Source organism: Dermacentor silvarum, chromosome 1, assembly GCF_013339745.2.
Source record: "Dermacentor silvarum isolate Dsil-2018 chromosome 1, BIME_Dsil_1.4, whole genome shotgun sequence".
Taxonomy (NCBI): domain Eukaryota; kingdom Metazoa; phylum Arthropoda; class Arachnida; order Ixodida; family Ixodidae; genus Dermacentor; species Dermacentor silvarum.
In genome coordinates, this window is record NC_051154.1 from 287,945,992 (window position 1) to 287,959,921 (window position 13,930).

The following is a 13,930-nucleotide window of genomic DNA, read 5'->3' on the forward strand; positions in this document are numbered from 1 at the left end:
TTAATGGGGGCCCCCAATAATTTATTTCCCAATTAAGCGTGTTGTGTAGTTCTGATACGCCAACGCCACTCCCTCAGTGATGCTGGCACCTACATTAACGTGATCCAGAATGGCAAACAAAATATCATGAGACACACAGTCAACGCTTTCTCTAGGTCCAGCTGAAGCACTGCGACGCCGTCGTACGTTATGTCACAGCACTCGAGCACGCACCGCATCATGTGAATATTCGAAAAAATTGACCGCCCTTTGATCCCACACGTTTGGTGGTCAGCGACTATTTCTTTGATGACTCTTTGCAGTCATGCTGCAAAACCTTCATAAAAATCTTATAATCGACATTAGTTAGAGATATCGGCCTATAAGACGTCACTAGCCTAAGTTTCTCCGCTTGGTCACTCTTAGGTAACAGGATGGTATGCGCTTTACCAAAAGAAGGCGGCAAAGTTTTGTTCACATAGCCAGCGTTAAACAGGCCTGTTAGCAGAGGCGACAGTTCTTTCTTAAAAGTTTATAAAGCACGCGCTGAGACCGTCAGGTCCGGGTGATTTACCATTGTTCAAATTATTATTGCTTTTTCGACTTCGTGTTTTCTTATATTCCCTTCTAATTGGTCCTTCGTGTCGTCACTCAATCGCGGCATGCGACCGAGAAAACCCTTCTTAAACTCATCTACATTGGCTTCTTGAAATGCAAACAGCGACTGGTAATAGTTTAAAAACGCTCGGCCTATGCTCTTATCGTCGACAAGTGTGCCATTCCACAAGATCTTGTCGGCATGATTACGTCGACCATGAGCTTTTTCAAGTCCAAGCGCCCTTTTGGTGGGCGTCTCCCCCGCTTCTAATGCCTTTGCTCTTGCGCGCACAATCGCGCATTGATAGCGTTCTTTGTCCAACTGCTCAATTTTTTCTTTAATGGTTCGCATATCTTGCTTGTACTGCCCTGGCTCATTGCATTCCAGCGCTATCAGCTGCTTAAGTATCTTTCGCAAGTCTCTTTCTTTCATCTCCCTCTCAAACATTAAGCAGCTTTACTTTAAGCAGCTCAAACTTTAAACCCCCGGGAGGGCTCGAACCTCCAACCTTTCGGTTAACAGCCGAACTCGCTATCCGATTGCGCCACGGAGGCGGCTGCTCTGCGCTCTCCCCACCACGCACACGCTACAGAAAATCTATATACCAGAATAAATACAGCAAAAAAGCATCAAAAAGGAGAACCTTCGCCCCCGGGAGGGCTCGAACCTCCAACCTTTCGGTTAACAGCCGAACGCGCTAGCCGATTGCGCCACGGAGGCTTTTTTTTTTTCTTTATTACCGACTTGGCAACATACAACACAAGACATATTAACAATACATGAGGGTCACGATAAAAGTGTCTGCCACTGGTTGGCTGACACGGGGGCTAAAAACGCTTGAGGTTCGCAAGCTCAGTCATCACATTGAGCCATGTCGGTTGTTCTTTTTGCAAACTGTACAAGTCCTTGATATAGCAAATGCTTTCGATGAAGTACTCTCTAACAGGCCGGAGGTTTGGTTCGGCATGTCTCACGGCCATTCTACATTTCCATAGACTATGCAAGGACAACAGCATGAACATGTCATATGGTACAGTGTCTTCATTTAGAGTAGGCAAAAAAACGAATCCCGCATGGCGTAATCGGTAAGTCCTTCTTTAAGGTTCTCTGTAAAACATCCCAATGGAATACCGCATCCCAACAGTCGAGAAAGATGTGTTCGACGGTTTCGGGCTTCCGGCATAGTAAACAATTGACGCTCGAAGGCACAAAAAGTCCTTTCTCCTCAAGCCATGGTTTGACAGGTAAAGTATTGGTGTGGAGCTGAAAAAAGAAGGACTTCGCCGATGGGCGTACTGGCATTCGTTTTACTCTCTTTAGCACGGTCTTTTCCGGTCCAATGCGGAACACCGCGCGATACAATGGTACCGGCAACATTGCCTCTATCAGGTCCTTATATAAGCGCTTTCGTGGGACCCGACTTAGGTATTCCATCGAAAAGCGAACCTTCAAAAGCTGGAAAGCCCAGACGACTTCCTTTAGAAAACCGCGCAATCTACCTTGACTGCACCGGCGCGACGAAACGATGAATTCGGGTACAGCTTCGCTCAGCCTTACTTGAAACATAGTTGACAAAAACGGGTCCTTTTGGTCACGCAAGTAAACAAACCTCGACACAATCTGCCTTATGAACAAATGTGCAAGACCTAGTCCACCACTTTTAACTGAGCGAAACAGATTGGTGTGACTGGTGCGCTCCCAGCTTGAACCCCATACAAACACTGTGAGTACTCTGTGTAATCGTTGTATGTTGGCCCTTGACATGCACAATGCTTGAAGCACCTAAAAAATTTTGGCAACGGCAAAGAGGTTGCAGACCGTCGCGCGAGCAAACATTGAGAAATTGTGGCCCCCCCATTTAAGTGTGCACTCACGAACTCTTTCTGCTTCAGCGTTCCAGTAATCCACTGCGTCACGGTAGTGCTCAAGCGGCACCCCGAGATACTTTGCCGGCGTGACGGTCCACTGGATATTCACAAAGGTACTCGGAGGGTCTACCCAGTTGCCTATCCATACCCCTAGGCATTTATCAAAGTTGATAGCACTGCCTGTCGTTCTGCAGTATGATAACACTTCCGCGATCGCGATTTCAACACTTTCTTTATCCCGACAAAACAACGCGATGTCGTGCGCATATGCGAGCATTGTCACTTCTGCAGATTGTACTCTGAAACCCAATATTCTATTGTCATTGTTGATCTTCCTACAAAGCGGCTCTATGTACATTGCAAAAGAGGGGACAAACCACACCCCTGGCGCACGGATGATCGCACCCTAAAGCTTTTGGTAACCTTGTTTATTATGCGGCTGGCGGTAGTCTTGATAGCACATCTTTACCCCGTCCGAAGTTAATTCACCTAGATTTACATGTTCTAGAATGCAGAAATGAATTTTATGGGCCACACGGTCGAAAGCCTTCTGCATGTCCAACTGTAACATTGCTCCGTGTCCACCTAGGTCGTCGCAGTATTCTAATATGCTTCTGGCGATGTGAATGTTTGTGTAGATTGACCGTCCTTTAATGCTGCATGTTTGCTGCGGCCCTAAGATGCGGTTCACCACTCCTTGTAATCGCTTTCCGACCACTCTCGTAAATATGTTGTAGTCGACGTTCATCAGTGATATCGGGCGATAAGCGTCGACAGCTAACAATTTATCTGGGTCGTCTGTTCTTGGAATCAGCACCACGTGCGAAGTCCGAAAAGATGGAGGAACCAGCTTTCGGGTGTAGACCTCCTTAAACAATCGTAACAGGACCTGGCTTGCCTCACTTTTGAAGGTCTTATAAAAAGCCGCTCCGAGTCCATCAGGTCCCGGGGACTTGCCTACAACTAAATCATCTATGGCTCCTTCGATTTCGGCGATGCTCAGAGGCCTTTCCAGACGCTCACGAATATCGTCTTCTAATTGCGGCATGTTTGACAGGAAGTCCGTTTTGAATCCTTCTGTGACGTCCTTAGCACTCCAGAATAATTCACCATAATGATCAAGAAACGCCTGTTCGATTTTTTCAGGTTGGCCCGTGATTTCGTTCCCGTATCGAATCATTCTGATTTCATTCCGCCTCGCGTACGTCTTTTCGTCCGATAGAGCTCGTTTTTTCGGAGTCTCTCCTAGCCAGACCCTTTCCGCTCGTGCTCTTATAACTGCTCCTTTGAACTTATTTTCATCGATAAGCCCAAGCTGGCTCTTCAATTCTTTTATTTCTTTTGTTCGGCTCCCAGGTCTGTCGCTTTCTACGGTGTACAAAAAATCAAGCTCGCGTTGTATTTCTTTTTCTCTTTTCCTTTTGTTGAAAATTTCTGTAGTGGCTTCTTCTATAGCGCTGATCTTAACTTCTTGTTTAAAAATCTCCCATAATTCTAGCATGTTACCTTCTTCGGTCTCCATCAATCTGTGTAACTTTTCTTTCACGCCTTCACAAAACGATTCGTTCAGCAGCAGCCCATCGTTAAACTTCCACGTCTTCCAGTTAAATCGCGACTTACTTTGTTTAGTACCTATGGTGAACGTTACAAGGCTGTGATCGCTGAACGACACGTGTTTCACACTATAAATGCCACACATGGGAACAAGGTCCAGTGCAACATATGCTCTGTCTAGCCTGGCGTCACTATGCCCTTGAAGATGTGTGAACGCGGGCACACCAGCACTGGACAATACATGACCAACGTCTTCTAGGTTAGCATCTTGCACGAGTGTATTTAAATGTAAAGCACTTTTGTCGCGCACTGGAGGCTGTTTCACTCGATCAGCAGCAAAACATACACAATTGAAATCTCCGAGCAACACGACTTTCCTGTCACACTGTAAATGCTGGCCTACACTTTCAACAAAGGACAACCGCTCACTTTCTATGTTGGGGGCGTACACACATATCACCTGCCAACCTACGCCCGAAAAGGAAAAATCCACGAAAAGCAGTCTCCCACTTTGACAGGAAAAAACATTCTCTTCTATGACTCCCAGATTATTTCTAATGAAAATAGCGCACCCCGCGGAAGTTCCAACAGCATGTGATACGCAAACATTGTATCTATTGCGGAACTGCAGCACCATGCGATCCGTCTGTTCTTCACTTTCTATCTTAGTTTCCTGCACCGCCGCTATATCAATATCTGTTTTCGAGAAAAGCCGGCTAAGCTGGTATTGCCGCTTTCTGGCACAAAGACCGCGAACATTTAGGGTAGCAAGACGAAGTGCAGTGTTTTGGGCCATCATTGTAGTTTGTGAAGAACAAACGAACCGCGTGGCACCCACCTCATGCGTCTGGGGTCGGTGCTTCCTTGGCCTCTTGCACGAACCTTCCATAGCTGCCCGGGCAGCCTTCGGAAGGCGCAGCTCGGGTCCTTATCGTTGTTCTCCATCGTTCCTTGGGGTTGGCTTGGTCTTGTAGATAACTAGAAGAGATACCGCGAGGCACACGCGCTCGCGGCTACGTCGGCGGCGTGCCTGCCGCCTTACGGTCCGGTGGTATATTTGGCCGTGGTCTGATCAGTGACCGCCGCGTGATCGCCGCCTTAGGCGGTGGTCCGTCAGAGTTCCCTGCAGTCAGGGCTTCATTCTCGTCCAACGTCGCATCGTGGCCACGCTTGCTGACAGTGGCGCCGCTTGCTGCCTCGCTTACGTCCATGACGGCCGGCTCGTCGCATGATGGTGACTGCGCTGGGTCGTCGTGCACCTTGACGGCACCCGTGGCGTCACCTACTGTGTCGGTCACTTCTGGGCTTTCGTCGTTGGTTCTTGTACCTTGCAGCTTGTCGTTAGGGGCTAAAGTTGTGGCATCATGTGTCTCGACCTTCGGCGTTGCTTCGCTTGCGGCTTCCTCAGCGTCGGCCTCGTCCATGACGAGGTCAGCGGTGTCATCTCCTCCAACTGGCCCTGCGACACTTGCGTACGTCTTCACGCACTCACTTTCTTCGTGTCCAAAACGCCGGCAGCGCGTGCAGCGAGGAACTCGGCACTCACGTCGGATATGGCCCTTGCTATAACATCGCAGGCATAGTGGCGCTCTTCCAGGCACGACAAGAAGGGCCATGTCACCGGCGACGCGCAGCTGGTGTGGAAGGTCGTCCACCTTAATGCCATTATGGAGCTTGAGGCGCACGAGGCGCGTCGTCGACCCCCTTGTCCTGGATTCCTTGAACCCTCCACTATTCCTTAGAGACGTCGGTCACTTTCCCGTACGGAGCAAGCGCTACACGCACATCTTCGCCCGCCACGTTAAACAGAAGCCAATGAAGCTTGAGACGTACGTCCTCGTTCGTCGGGTCGATAACCAAACATCGTTGGCCCTCACTTTCATTTCGCCACAAGCCAAAGCTTTCTTCATGCCTTCTGTGCTCTTGAAGGTCACCGCCCACACGTGGCTCATCTGATAAGCCCCCAACGCTATCACGTCGGGGAGCAATTCCAGACGTGCCAACGTATCTCGGAAATGTTCAACTCGGTAGGGTCTCGCACGAACATCCGCATGCAAAAATAAAGTGTTGAAAACACTACGACCTGAAGGCAGTGTAGGCAAAATAACTTCGTATCCTTCGGCATCCGTCCCGCCCATCCTGTTAGCGGGGCTGTTAGTAGCCTCAACCACCGCTCCTTGGGAGCACATGATACACACGTCCGCAGGCTTTCGCGGCCGGAAGTGGACGCCACGGAGGCGGCTGCTCTGCGCTCTCCCCCAACACGCACACGCTACAGAAAATCTACCAGAATAAATACAGCAAAAGAGCATCAAAAAGGAGAAGCGTCGCCCCCGGGAGGGCTCGAACCTCCAACCTTTCGGTTAACAGCCGAACGCGCTAGCCGATTGCGCCACGGAGGTGGCTGCTCTGCGCTGTGCCCACCACGCACACGCTACAGAAAATCTACCAGAATAAATACAGCAAAAAAGCATCAAAAAGGAGAAGCTTCGCCCCCGGGAGGGCGAAGCTTCGCAAATAGCAATGCACTAAGGTCATTCACTGGCAAATTTTTGACACGGACCTCTGGAAAGCACACACAGTTGAAATCACCTAGTAAAAGCAGAAGCCTATCGGTTTTTAAATAAACCTCAACTCGCTCAAAAAAGGACTCCCTCTGGTGCTGTCTATTAGGTGCGTAAATACAAACAGCTCGCCAGGAAATTTCACTGAGCATAAAATCGACAACAATCAGGCGTCCTGTTTCACACACTGTCATTGCTTCCACAGATGCGTTTGAGCTGTTGCGCAAAAAAATAGCACAACCCCCGATGTGCCGGCCGCATGACAAACGCATAAACTGTAACGCAGAAAAAAAATTAAATTAAATTATGGGGTTTTACGTGCCAAAACCACGATCTGATTGAGGCACGCCGTAGTGGGGGACTCCGGAAATTTGGACTACCTGGGGTTCTTTAACGTGCGCTTTAAATTTAAGTAAACGGGTGTTTTCGCATTTCGCCCCCATCGAAATGCGGCTGCCGTGGCCGGGATTTGATCCCGCGACCTCGTGCTCAGCAGCCCAACACCATAGCCACTGAGCAACCACGGCGGGTGCGTAACGCGGAACGAAAGGTTGCATCATGCGATCCGTTTGCTCTTGACTCGATATCTTGGTCTCCTGTACTGCAATTATATCGAGATCATTTTCCAGAAACATACGACTCAGTTGGTATTGCCGTCGCCTTGCGCTTAGTCCACGGACGTTAAGCGTGGCAACACGGATCGCTGTGTTTAGTTTAGCTGCCATTATGATCAAGGTCGCATAGCGCTTACCTTGAACGGCCCATTCACCGTGTAGTACGTGGCTCCGCCGGTCAAGCTGGCGGTATCACACATAGAAGCCGTGGGAAGGTTGCAAGACCCAATCGAAGCCGCTACGGGGGCGGCCCCGTCTCGGGTCTCCGCTCAACTTGGACGTTGGGCCTCGGCTTGAATGACGTACGTCGCAGCTGAGCCGCCTTTGTGGGTGGCTCGCTGCATGTCGTCGCTCCGGAGGTCCCAGATACGCCGAGCGTTTCCTCATGAGCCCGCTTCGCAGGCGTGTTAGTGGCTGCTGCCATGTCGACGTCGGTCGTGGCAGGCGTTGCAGACGTTTCGGCACATGTAATGGCAGGCGAGCTTCGGGGCGTCCTTCTGTTTTGTCGCGACGCTCTCGTTTTCAGTCACGGCGTTTTCATTCTTTTCCGGAGAAACATCCTCGACGTCAGGTTTCTTGTCTAGAACCAAGTTTTTAAAGTGAAGAGGCGGCTTTTCCGTGACTGAGTTGCCAGCCTTGTCGCTTATAGCAGGTGAAATATCTTCAACTTGAACCTCATCCATGAGGTGTTCAGTTACTTCGTCGGCTTTCCTCGTTAGTCCTGCAACGACAGCGTACGTCTTGACGCACTGAGAACGATCATGGCCGAAGCGTCGGCTTACCTCGCAGCGTGGAACACGACAGTCCCGGCGAATATGACCGGTTGTATGGCACCGCAGGCAAAGAGGGGCGCAGACGGGAATGACGGCAAGGACGAGCTCCCCTGCTATACGTAGCTGGGGCGGAATATCGTCGACTGTAATTTATGCTTTCAGCTGCAGCGTCACCGACCTCGTCGTTGAGCCCTTGTCCAATCTACCTTGAACACGCCACCGTTCTTTCGCCGCGTCTGTCACCTTTCCGTATGGGGCAAGAGCTTGTCGTATGTCTTCGTCTGACACGCTTGGCAGCAACCAGTGTAGCTTCATGCGGACACCTTGGTTGTTGGGGTCAACGACAATGCAGCGTCGTCCTTTGACGGTGATGGTCACTGCATCAAGCAGCTTCTTAGTAGCTTCCGCCGTCTTCATCATGACCGCCTAGACGTGGTTCATCTGGTACCCCCCCCCCCCAAAGCAACTACTTCGGGGAGCAGTTCCAGACGAACCAGAGCGTCACGGAAATCCTAAACTTTGTACGGTCTTCCATGGACGTCCGCGTGTAGAAAAAATGTCACAGTTTCGCCCGAAGGGCGAAGCAATGAATGCGATAGCAACACAGTAATGTCATACGAAGTAAGGTGAGCTGCTTTGGTAGCAATATGAATTGTGGTAAACATGAGCTGATTAAGTAAGCAGGTGTGCTGCGGCGTAAGTAGACCGACATGAAGAGAGACTCGATGACCACGAGAAGGCGCGTGTGAAACGGCGGTGTTGATGAGAAGCGCTTCCGTGGGCAGCGCTTGCGAAGGGACACACCTGTAGCGCTGCACTGCCGATCCGGGCAGCATTGCATGTGTAGCGTGCGTTGGAAAATGTGGCCCGACTATTACTAACTGAATGAACAAGCGTGATGTGAGCGCGCACAAACAAACATGAATAGATCACACTGAATGACTGTAGACAACGACTGTCAAAACGCTGGCAGCAAGGCCGCAGCGGGCGAAGGTACGTGCGGTCTATCGCTGCAACGGAAACTGAGCGGCGAATGCACAGCGCATAAAGGTCAGAGCCGTGTGGAGATAAGAGACGGTGTGGGCGAGCGACGCGCGCGGTTGTTGGCAGAGTAGAAGTGCGCCCCCCCACCCCCCCGCGCCCTCCGGCGCTGGCTTCCCGCTTCCTTGCTTGCGCTTGGAATTGAGTACGTTCGCTCTCCGTGATAGCGCGCGTCCCCGCACGCTTCCGCTCGGGTATACGGCACGCGGCGAAGATTTTATCTATACGGAACCTCACGGCGACGGCGACGGCAGAAATCCGGTTGAAGTGTCCATATAATTGCTATCGCAATAAAACAGTATTAAGGACGATTCGTCCGGTAGGCAAGTGCGGCAAAACTACCTGATAGTCGTAGTCGTCAAAAAAGGTCACAGTTTCGCCCAAAGGGCGAAGCAATGAATGCGATAGCAACACAGTAATGTCATACGAAGTAAGGTGAGCGGCTTTGGTAGCAATATGAATTGTAGTAAACATGAGCTGATTAAGTAAGCAGGTGTGCTGCGGCGTAAGTAGACCGACATGAAGAGAGACTCGATGACCACGAGAAGGCGCGTGTGAAACTGTGGTGTTGAGAGAATCGCTTCCCATGGGCAGCGCGTGCGAAGGGACACACCTGTAGCGCTGCACTGCCGATCCGGGCAGTATTGCATGTGTAGCGGGCGTTGGAAAATGTGGCCCGACTATTACTAACTGAATGAAAAAATTGTCGCAGTTTCACCCAAAAGGCGAAGCACCAATTGCGATAGCAAATTAGTAGAGAGCTATACGGAGTAAGGATAGTAGTTTTATCAGCTGTATAAACTTGGACATGCAGCAGCACCAGCAACGCGCAGAACTGTTGTCGATGCCGTCGGCGTATTGCCCGCGTTCGCACCGAACGCGTGCGGCGTTTTTATATAATTACGTATTTGGTGCCGCAGCTAAACGTCGCCTACCCTCCCTCCCTCCCGTCCCCCCACAGCCTCTTGCGCGACCGAAAAAGTTGCGTTTGCTCTCTATCTATGGAGAGGAGGAAAGAGACGCTTAATTCGGCAGCCCTTCAGTGAGCACGGCGCAGAACGCGCGTTTGCTCTCCGACGCGCCTTCGCTCCCCGTGAAAGCGCGCGTCCCTCGTGCCCTTTCACTCGCACATACAGTGTCCGGAGCGCGGCGACGATTTCATCGTCGTTGGCGTCATACGGAACCTCACGGCGACGGCGACGGCAACAGCGACGGCGACGACGACGGCAACGCCGACGGCAGTAATCTGTTTCGAGTGTCCATATAATTGCTATCGCAATAATAAGCCTGGTGTGAGCACGCACAAACAAACATGAATATAACACGCTGAATGACTCTAGACAACGACTGTTAAAACGCTGGCAGCAAGCGCATACGCCGCAGCGGCGAATGCACAGAGGTCAGAGCCGTGTGGAGATACGAGACGATACGGGCGAACGACGAGCGCGGTTGTTGGCAGAGTAGAAGTGCGCCCCCCCCCTCCCGCTCCCTCCGGCGCTGACTTCCCGCTTCCTTGCTTGCGCGTGGGAGATTGAGTGCGTTCACTCTCCGTGACGCGCGTCCCCGCACGCTTCCGCTCGGGCATACGGCGCGCGGCGAAGATTTTATCTATACGGAACCTCACGGCGACGGTGACACCGACGGCAGAAATCCGGTTGAAGTGTCCATATAATTGCTATCGCAATAAAACAGCATTCCTGTTACCGCGGCCGTTCACGGCCGCCAACACCGCTCCCTCGGAGCACATGATAACACGTCCGTTCAATACGGTGCCCGGAAGTGGAATCTATTGCGCCACGGAGCCGGCTGCTCTGCGCTCTCCCCACCACGCACACGCTACAGAAAATCTACTAGAATAAATACAGCAAAAAAGCATCAAAAAGGAGAAGCTTCGCCCCCGGGAGGGCTCGATGCTCCAACCTTTCGGTTAACAGCTGAACGCGCTAGCCGGTTACGCCACGGAGGCTTTTTTTTTCTTTATTGCCTGCTTTGACACTAGCGAAAAAATACAAATGCATATATACAGTGCACCGACATCTCATCAGGCGGGATTGTCATATTAAAATTTCTTGAGGCACACCAGCTCATCAAGAATGCTAACCCAGTCTGCGGGTTCATTCTGTGCACGATACACTTCTCGTAAAAAAGAAACACTTTCAATGAAGTTCTCTCGCGTAGAGCGCACATTGGCGTCAGCATGACGAACCGCCATTCTCGTCGTCCACAAACTGTGGAGGCCCAGGACCATGAACATATCAAATGGTATTCCTTGATCATTTTCAACTGGCAGGAATCGAATTCCATACGGGTTTATGGGGAGTTCTTTTTTGAGAGTGCGCTGCAAGACATCCCAATGAAATACTGCGTCCCGACAATCAATGAAGGCATGTTCAATTGTTTCGGGCTTTCTACACAGCAAGCAGTTGGTTGTCCACGGTACGAATATTCCTTTCTGTTCAAGCCATACTTTAATGGGGAGGGTGTTTGTGTGTAGCTGGAAAAAAATGTTTTCGCAGCAGGTCTTACAGGCATCCTTTTGACTCGTTTCAGCACATCTTTTCCTGGGCCTCCACACTGAACCGTCCTATCGAGTGGGGTAGGTAGCATGCTGTCAAAAAAATCGACGTACAGTTTTTTATTTCTCACTGAGCACAAATACTCCAACGAAAACCGTGCACAGAGTATTCGAAAAGACGCAACTACTTCACGATAATAACCAGTCGCTCTTCTACTGATAACACTGGATGTAGTTAAAACAAATTCCGGCAGTTCTGTTGCCATTCTCGCCTGAATGACAGTGCGGAGAAAAGCATTTCGTTCATCGCGCAGGAAAAAGAACCGCGATACAATCTGTCTGATGAACAAGTGTGAGAGCCCAAGGCCTCCACTGCGAACACTGCGAAAAAGGTTTGTACGACTGGTTCGCTCCCAAGTGGAATTCCATATAAAGGTAGCAAACACCCGGTGCACTTTTTGAACACTGACGCGAGACATGAACATTACTTGCACTATATACCACACTTTGGCAACCAAAAAAACATTGCAAGCTGAGGCACGCGCAAACACTGATAATCCCTGGCGTTGCCATCCCTTTATCTTTTCTTTCATCAATTCTGTTTGTCCGCTCCATAGCTGCGTCGAGTCTTGATAGTGCTCAAGGGGAACACATAGATGCACTGTAGTCCATTGCATTCCGGCGAAATTAGGGGGCATCGCGTCCCACCTTCCATGCCATATGCCAACACTTTTTTCGAAGTTTATCTGGGCACCCGTGTACTTACAGAAAGATCTTGCCAGGCGGACAGCCTCGATCACGCTTTCCTTGTCTTCACAAAAGATGGTGACGTCATCTGCATAGGCTAGCATTTTAACTTCAAGCGGCGTGCAGCCTAAAACCACGTATGTTTACATCATGGATGACTGCCACACAAAATGGTTCGAGGTATACGGCAAAAAGAAATGGAGACAAAGGACAGCCTTGTCGTACAGACGAGCGGACTGGCACCTTCGAACTAAAGCATCTGCGTTGAACACACTTCATAAGCCATTTTAACGCCCTCTAAAATGATGTTCCCAACATTACAGTGCTGCAATATAGAGAAAAGCACCTCATGTGACACCCGGTCGAAGGCCTTCGCAAGGTCGAGCTGGAACATCGCCACCCGACCCCCAATGTCATCACAACATTCTAGCACATTCCTTGCAATGTGGGTGTTGGTGAAAATTGTGCGGCCTTTAATGCCACATCTCTGGTGTGGCCCTACAAGCTCCTTAATCACGCTTTGGAATCGTCCAGCCAGTACTTTCATAAAGATGTTGTAATCTGTGTTGTTCAGACTTATCAGTCTGTATGAACCTACTAAAAGAAGCTGTTCCCGGTCATCGGTATGTGGAATCAACACTACGTGTGACATGCGGAATGAGGGTGGCACTTTTTTTAACTTCATAAGCTTCTGAGAGTATATATATATATATATATATATATATATATATATATATATATATATATATATTGTACCGGAGATTATCGGTACTGGCACGGTAAAGTGTGAAAGAGGAAGTCGACGAACTAGGAGTGCACGCTCGATCGGTGTCCAGCTGAGACTGCTCCGTCTTCTTGTACGTCAATCAGACGCCCTGTGGACTTGCAAGAACATCCCGTGACATTTGGTGGAGGTGCGGCGTAACGTTTTCCCCGACCTGGAGCTCCGCAGCCGTACGTTGCCATCTGCGGCCACAATGAACGACGACGCCGGCCCTTCGCAATCCGCTCCCGCCCCCCCGGCTGTTGTGTGTTCTGGTGCGGTACGTCAGCGCGACCCTGCCATCTTCAGCGGCACCGACGATCACGACGTGGAGGACTGGCTTGCACAGTATGACCGCGTTAGCGCGCATAACAAGTGGTCTGATCGCGACAAGCTGACCAACGCCATCTTTTATCTGACTGATGTGGCACATCTGTGGTTTAGAAACCACGAAGCCGAATTTCCAACCTGGTCAGCTTTCACCGAGACCCTCACTTCGGTCTTCGGCCGTCCCGCTGTGCGCAGACTCCGTGCTGAACACCGTTTGCGTGGTCGCGCTCAACAAAGCGGTGAAACCTTCACGAGCTACATTGAGGACGTCATCGACCTCTGTAAGCGCGTCAATGCGTCCATGACCGAAGCCGATAAGATAAGGCACATTATGAAAGGCATAGACGACGATGCCTTCCATATGCTCGTGGCCAAGAGCCCTACGACAGTTGCACAAGTAATTGAGCTCTGTCAAAGCTTCGACGAGCTGCGCAAGCAGCGCCTTTCCATCCGTCGCACCAGTGTGCAGTCCGCGGACCTCTCGGCCTTGGAGCCTGGATGCCTTGGCGCTGATCACTCTGGCTTGCTGCCGCAGATTCAACAATACATTCGGGAAGAAGTGGCTCGCCAGCTCTCTCTTGTAG

At 50.5% G+C, this 13,930-nt stretch overlaps 1 protein-coding gene and 3 non-coding genes across 4 annotated transcripts in view; all 4 read right to left on the minus strand.

Moving 5' to 3' along the window:
• The window catches only part of LOC125942841 (uncharacterized), a 178,908-nt gene that overhangs the window by 88,604 nt on the left and 76,374 nt on the right, over positions 1 to 13,930 (minus strand). The gene's annotated exons all lie outside the window — the stretch shown is intronic.
• Trnan-guu (transfer RNA asparagine (anticodon GUU)) lies at positions 1,058 to 1,131 on the minus strand. The gene has a single exon. It is a non-coding gene; the product is annotated as a tRNA-Asn (tRNA).
• On the minus strand, positions 1,224 to 1,297 carry Trnan-guu (transfer RNA asparagine (anticodon GUU)). Its single transcript has one exon. It is a non-coding gene; the product is annotated as a tRNA-Asn (tRNA).
• Positions 6,328 to 6,401, minus strand: Trnan-guu (transfer RNA asparagine (anticodon GUU)). Its single transcript has one exon. It is a non-coding gene; the product is annotated as a tRNA-Asn (tRNA).